Source organism: Canis lupus, chromosome 7 (assembly GCF_003254725.2).
Source record: "Canis lupus dingo isolate Sandy chromosome 7, ASM325472v2, whole genome shotgun sequence".
NCBI classification, from domain to species: Eukaryota; Metazoa; Chordata; class Mammalia; order Carnivora; family Canidae; genus Canis; species Canis lupus.
In genome coordinates, this window is record NC_064249.1 from 79,036,088 (window position 1) to 79,043,220 (window position 7,133).

Here is a 7,133-nt window from a genome sequence, read left to right on the forward strand (position 1 = left end):
ATCACCTGAGATGTCTTCAAAGCATCTCAAACGGGGCAGCCTGGGTGGCTCAGTGGTTTAGCGCTGCCTTTGGCCCAGGGCGTGATCCTGGAGATCCAGGATCGAGTCCCGGGTCGGGCTCCCTGCATGGAGCCTGCTTCTCCCTCTGCCTGTGTCTCTCATAAATAAATAAATAAAATCTTTAAAAAAAAAAAAAAGCATCTCAAATGTACCATGTTCAAAAACAAATCCCTGACCTCCCTCCCACATCTACTCCTGCTTCAGTCTTCTTTCCAACTTCGATAAATGGCCAACTAATCCTTTCAGTCACTCAGACCAAACACTGTAGTTGGATTTGACTTCTTCCTTTTTTTTTTCTTGTCTCCCATGCAACATTCAACAGCTCCTGGTGACTTTGCCTTCAGTATTCATTCAGAATCTGACCACATTTCATATGTCCATTGTTCCCACCACTACCTGTCATCTGAAGTAAACCACCTGAAATACCCCCAGGGGTATTTCAATTCATTCAAGTAAAAATTAGTCCCAATAGGAACGGATCAGGCTCTGCAAGGCCTCCCTCTACCTCTCTGATATTAATTCACCCTACCGGATCCCTGGGTGGCTCAGTGGTTTGGCGCCTGCCTTTGGCCCAGGGCGTGGTCCTGGAGTCCCAGGATCGAGTCTCACATCGGGCTCCTAGCATGGAGCCTGCTTCTCTCTCTGCCCCGCCCCCTCTCTCTATCTCTCTATGTCTATCATGAATAAATAAATAAAATCTTTTAAAAAAAGAAAAAATTCACCCTACTTTCCACCTGGCTCGACCTCCTACTCATTCTGGTTTTCTCATTGTTCTCTGCACACACCATCCATGTTCCACCTTGGGGCTTTCACCTTTGCTGTCCCTTCTCCTGACTCCCCAGATAGTGACAGGGCTAGCTCCCTCGCTGCCTTCAGATCTGTGCTCAAATGTCTTCATGAAGCTTCCCTGACCACCCTGCCCCCCCCAAAACTCCCTATCTCCTCCTCTGCTTTAGTTCCCTCCCTAACACCACCATCTGGCATGTGATGTATCTTAACTCCTTATTTGTTTACAGCCCGTCTTCCCCTGCCAGGATGAAAGGGATTTGGGGGTATTTCAATCACTGCTGTATCACCAAAACAGGACTTAATAAATACTTGTTGAAGAAGCACATGCATAAATCTGAAACTAAACTTTTTCAGAGCCAGATAAAGAATAAAAGCTTCAAAATTCTCTCTACAAAATCAGAATGACACTGATACCAAAATATGACAAAGATTAAAATGCAAAAAAAAAAAAGAAGAAAAAATAGAAAAAACTATAAGCTATCTCCTTTCAAATATTTTAAGTAAAATATTAGGGAAAGAATCTTTAAGTGGGAGATAAACACAGAAGAGAAATGGAAAACATAGAAAATTGGACTACACAGAAATGTTTTAAAACTTTTCTGCAGTAAAAAGCATTTAAGGGGGCGCCTAGCAGGCTCAGTTGGTTAAGCATCTGCTTTGGTTAGGCTCAGATCATAATCCCAGAGTCCCGGGATGGAGCCCCACTTTGGGTTCCTCCCTTTTTCTCTGCTGCTCCCCCTGCTTGTGTCCTCTCTATCAAATAAATTAATTAAATCTTAAAAAAAAAAAAAAAGATTTAGGGGCACCTGACTGGTTCAATTGGTGGAATGCATGACTCTTGATCTCAGGGTTGTCATGTTCAAGCCCCATGTTGGATGTAGAGATTACTTAAACAATAAAATCTTTAAAAAAAACAAAAACAAGACACTAAACACTTTAAACAAAGTCAAAAGACAATTTCGGACTGAGTTGCCTATTATTTGTTTTGCATAAGAACCCGTTACTCAATTTTCAAAGAATTTAAAAAAAAAATCCAGAATGTCACCTTGCTGCACATTAGGAAAAGGACTCCTTCCCTCAAGACATTTTACTTCCACTTTGCAGAAAAACAATCGCTATGCTTATTTTGTTAGTACAAGACACTTCACTGCCATCTGCCAGAAAAATGGCATAATAAATGTCAAAATCTCTGATTTCTGTGATGTGAATAGCCCCCCCCCCAGGTTGGACAGTATATGACCCACGAAACCATGAACAGCATGTATATTCTAGACTTAATCATTGTAAATAGTATTTTTCACTTCCATGAACATCCTCCAGGATTAAAACATTGCATTGGATGCCAGTAAATTCCTTTTATTTTTTTCCAGGATGAAAAGCATTCTCACCCCCTCCTAGAATACCAGTCATCAGTAATGCCGTCTAATCATTGGAACAATCACAAACATTCTTAGGCTTTTCCAAAATGCCCCCAGGAAACAGCACCCCCCTTTGAGAACCAGTGGTGCAGATTAGTTGGAAAGGGTGGAGGAAGACTTTAACTCCTTGTTTTATGCCTTTCTATACAGCCTGAATTTTTTCTGCTATGCATTTCTTTTTTTTTCTGCTATGCATTTCTTATGCATGCATAAGAAAAGGAATAATTAAAATATGAAAATATAAGTTAATTAAATTAGCACAAGGAAGATGAACTAAATAGTAGGGATGGAGGAATGATTCCAACGAAGTCATATAATATTGATCCCAAGATATAATAGTAATAGAGGTCTCAGGAGGAACTAGTTGAAAGCGCCTGGTCCAGAAAGCCAAGAACTCAAACTCAACCACCACTGGCAAGGCGTCTTGCTTCTCTAACTGCGTAGACGGCCTAGGTAGTGTGCAAACTCTTTCAGATGGCAGAGCACCTAAAGGTCATGACACTTTCTGCTAAAGAGCGCCAGTTGTTAAAATATTTCATTCTATCACATAGACTATGCTCTCACGTAGACCACTTCCTTGGCTTCCATTTTAAAGCGCCTCGGTGTGGCTTTAAAATGTCAGTTTTTTAAAAAAAATAAAAAATAAAAATAAAATGTCAGCTTTGTGAAACTCATGCACTGCCAAGCACTGTGTGAAAACAGGGTCACAAATACAAATGGAACACCAGCGGTCTCAGCATCACCGACCATCCTGAGTTTTCCATGGCTACTCCTTTGTTATTTCTTCGTATTCTTTCATCTGTTCGAGGCATGCAAGTAAGTAAGAAGCCCAAAAACTTTGAGAGATTACGGCCCTTCGGTAAGCCAAAAACTAGTTCAAAACAAAAGTTTTTTTTTTACACGGTACAATGCAAATAAGGTTTGCAGTTAGACTGTGGATATTGTGCCCATGTCGGACCCCTTAATTTGACTGTTGTACAGGGTGATGTAGGATGTCAACGTTAAGCTGGGTGAGGGACAAGGAGCTCCCTTCACTATCGTTGCAACTGTTCTGCAAGTCAAAAATTTGTTCAAAATAAAGTTTAAAAATGTATTTAAAAAAATAGGAATACTTAGGGCTGATGTAAAATGACAAAAAAATCCAAAGTTGAAAAAAATTACGGGAGAGGTACAGCACAGTGACTATAGTTGATAATAGTATGGTGCATACTTGGAAGTTATTTATCACAAGAAAAACAATCTTGTGTGGCAATGGATGCCGACTAGATTTATTATGCTGATTTTTTTTAAATCCATACTAATATCAAATCATTTTGCTATATGCCTGAAATGAATATAATACCTATGTTTTTTTTAAGTTATGGGAGAAAACTTGAAATGGAGAATATTATTTATGTAATTTTTTTCCTGCAAATTCAGAAAAGGCGGTTATTCCATTTTAGTTGAGAATGTTTTATTCCTTCTCGAAACTCACTGGGAAGGAGCACAGTTTGAAAGACACAGGTGGTGGGGGAGGCCTTGGAGGGAGCAGAGAAAGGGACAATGGAGAGGGGAGAGGGACCTGAGGATCCAGCATGGCCCTGCTGCTAATTTGATCAGCTTAACACCTTGGCCTCCTCACCTGCAAAATGAAAAGTTAAACCAGATCTTTCTCACCTGAGGAGCCCAGGCCCGTTTATATTGAAAAGCCCCTCAAGATGTTTATTCTATTCATCCTTAAAAATCAAAAGTCAGAGGGATGCCTGAGTGGCTCAGCTGTTGAGCATCTGCCTTCAGCTCAAGGAGTGATCCCCGGGTCCCGGGATCAAGTCCCACATCGGACTCCCTGCGAGGACCCTGCTTCTCCCGCTGCCTGTGTCTTTCCCTCTCTCTGTGTGTCTCTCAAGAATGAATAAATACGATCTTTTAAAAAAAGTCAAAGTCAGAAATCACCTCTTCCATGAAGCCTTCCTTGCCAGGCAGAGGCCAAGTAGACTTCTGCAGATGCTGTTCCCAGATGCAGTAAATTGACTTTATAAAACAAAAGTTGGGGATCCCTGGGTGGCTCCACGGTTTAGCACCTGACTTTGGCCCAGGGTGTGATCCTGGGGTCCCGGGATTGAGTCCCACGTCGGGCTCCTCGTATGGAGCCTGCTTCTCCCTCTGCCTGTGTCTCTGCTTCTCTCCCTCTCTCTGTCTCTCTCATGAATAAATAAATAAAAATCTTTTTTAAAAAAGTAAATAAAAATAAACCAAACGTTGCCTACTGGCTCAAAAGTCAACTGTAGTGAATGCCACAGAGCGGTAGCCCTTGGAGAGGCAGGGATGCACCCTCCCCGCTGCTGGGGGTGTGGGCTGCTGAGAATTCAAAGCGGAGTCCTTCCTGAAAAGTGCTTGCAGCCTAAGAGAACTGACTGCCCAAAGTCTCTGTCCCTTCCCCCAGTGTGACCTGCGACCTGTGACCAACGTGTGGTAGATGCTGGGGGCAGACAGGTAACTGCGAAAGCCAGGCCCCACTGCCTCACTGAAGAGTGCCTGGGGCATCTGTGACAGCATGGTTCACCCCCTCCCCTGCCCCACTCCCTCCCAGGCAGGAGCCCAAGTGCATTCCCCTAATAAGCCACCTAAGCACAAACCTCTGCTTCAAGTCCACTTGCTGGGGAATCCATTCTAAGACAATCACAACTGCCAATACTTTGGGATTATCCAATCTACTTCAAGAATTTTGTCCTTCAGGGCAGCCCTGGTGGCGCAGTGGTTTACCGCTGCCTTTGGCCCAGGGCGTGATCCTGGAGACCGTGGATTGAGTCCCACGTGGGGCTCTCTGCATGGGGCCTGCTTCTCCCTCTGCCTGTGTCTCTGCCTCTCATTCTCTCTCTGTGTCTCTATGAATAAGTAAATAAAATTAAAAAAAAAAAAAGAATTTTGTCCTTCATTTTTCATGTGCAGAGTCACACACGCACAGGATAGTTTGTCGCAAGAGCAACGCATTATAAGCCACGTCCATCGGCAGGGACCCGGGAAACACAGCTGCCGCGGAATAATATGCACCTGCACAAAAGAATGAGGACGCACTCGATAACATGACAGGACACAATCCTCAATACACACGCTGAAGTGAGAAAGCAATGTACAGAAGGCTGCGTAATAATGCCACCGACTTGTTTTTAAAAAACAAGAATATACATATGTACACGTTTATACATTCATAGACTACTTTTGGAAGGGCCTAGAAGAAACTGGAAACACTAGCTGTCTCTGGAAAGAACATTTGGGTGAGTGGGGAGGAGTTTTTTTGTTTTTTAATTGTTTGGTTGGTTTTTTTACTCCATAGCTTTTGGGAACTGTATGAATACATCATCTATTCCAAGCTAAATAGATACAAGTGAAGCAACATAAACGTCAAGAACTGAAAAGAGGCCTTCGGGCTTGGAGAAGAGTAGCCACGGATGGTTCCCAGGAAGAGGTCTCAACACAGTTATGGAAACGTACGTTTCAGGGGGTGTGTGAGGGACGATGACATGAGAGAGAGGAGAGGGCAGCCCCTCCTAGAGATGCCTGGGACAATAGGCAGGACGTGTCCCCCTGTAGCCCCGACCCCTACCTCCTGGGCCCACTCGCCCAAACCAAGCCCCTTCGTGGGCCGGCCAGCAGCCCATGAGGTCGCCTGGACCGCCCAGTTCGGCCCAACCAGGGACAAACCTTGGCCACATGTCTCTCCTGTCTGCATTTGAATGGAAATATGTAAAGGATCAGTTAGAAGCCAAGGAGCCAAGCTAGGAAGATGCCCAGGACAGGCTGTCCCACACAGGGATGCTGGCCGGCCGCGAAGGCGGGCCAAAGCCAGGGCTGCCGAGAGGACAGACACACAGAGCAGCAAGTGAGGATCCGCCCCAGGGGGTGAAAGCAAGAGCCGAGAAGGTAGCTGAGTCCTCACAGCCCACAGCCCAGGCCAGGCCTCAGCCGCATTCATTGCTGCCCCTGACACCGTAGGACAAGAGGCTCACACAGCATGGGCCTCACCCGACAGCCTTGACAGCCTAGGCCTCCCCTGCGAGCTGGTTACATATGCAAAGCCTGCTCCAACCTAATCCAAGACTCTGGAAGGGGGGCCTGGTAATCCGGGTTTTGACAAGCCCACCAGGTGATCATGATGCAGCTGAGACCTTCCATCTGAGGCTGCGAGGCCCAGCTGTGCTGGTGCTGGGCGGGCTCCCTTACGATCCCGGGCTGTAGCATCTTGGCAGCAAACCCTGCATGAGCTCTCTCACAGAAGATCTTGTTTCCTGTGTCACAAAGTCAACTACAGCCTTACCCACGAGGCAAGTGAATGCTGACACTTACCTGAAGCCTTGACTCAAGAGCCATCTCCTTCAGAAGCCCTCCCTGCAGACCTCTCACAGTCTAAGCGGGGCGCCACCTCTCTGTGCTCCTGCAGCCACCCTTTAACCTCTAGCCTGACACTTACCACCTTGTCCCATAATCAGGGGTTCATTCATTTGCCTCCCCCTAGGGTGAAACTGTGTCTTCACTATTGCTCCAGCACTAGGAATTCAATTATTATTAGATATTAATTGCTATTATTATTAAACACTCAATAAATACATACAATATGTATATGGAATCATGATTCTTTTCCCCTACAGCACCTAACTCCTCTCTTTTGACATTTCCCAGCAGGGCAAGCCTGCTGAGCCAGGTGATGATTGTTGCTAAGGGGCCTTGACAGCTCCTGAGCTGAATTAGCCCCTAGTTCCCATGCAGGGAGTTTCAGGGAGTCAGCGGATGACTGGGGACAGGAGCAGCAGCAGGCGTCCAGAGGGCATGCCCGGCCAACTCTACATTTGAGTAACAGGCAAAGGGTCCCTTCTCTCAGGGATGCTGCCT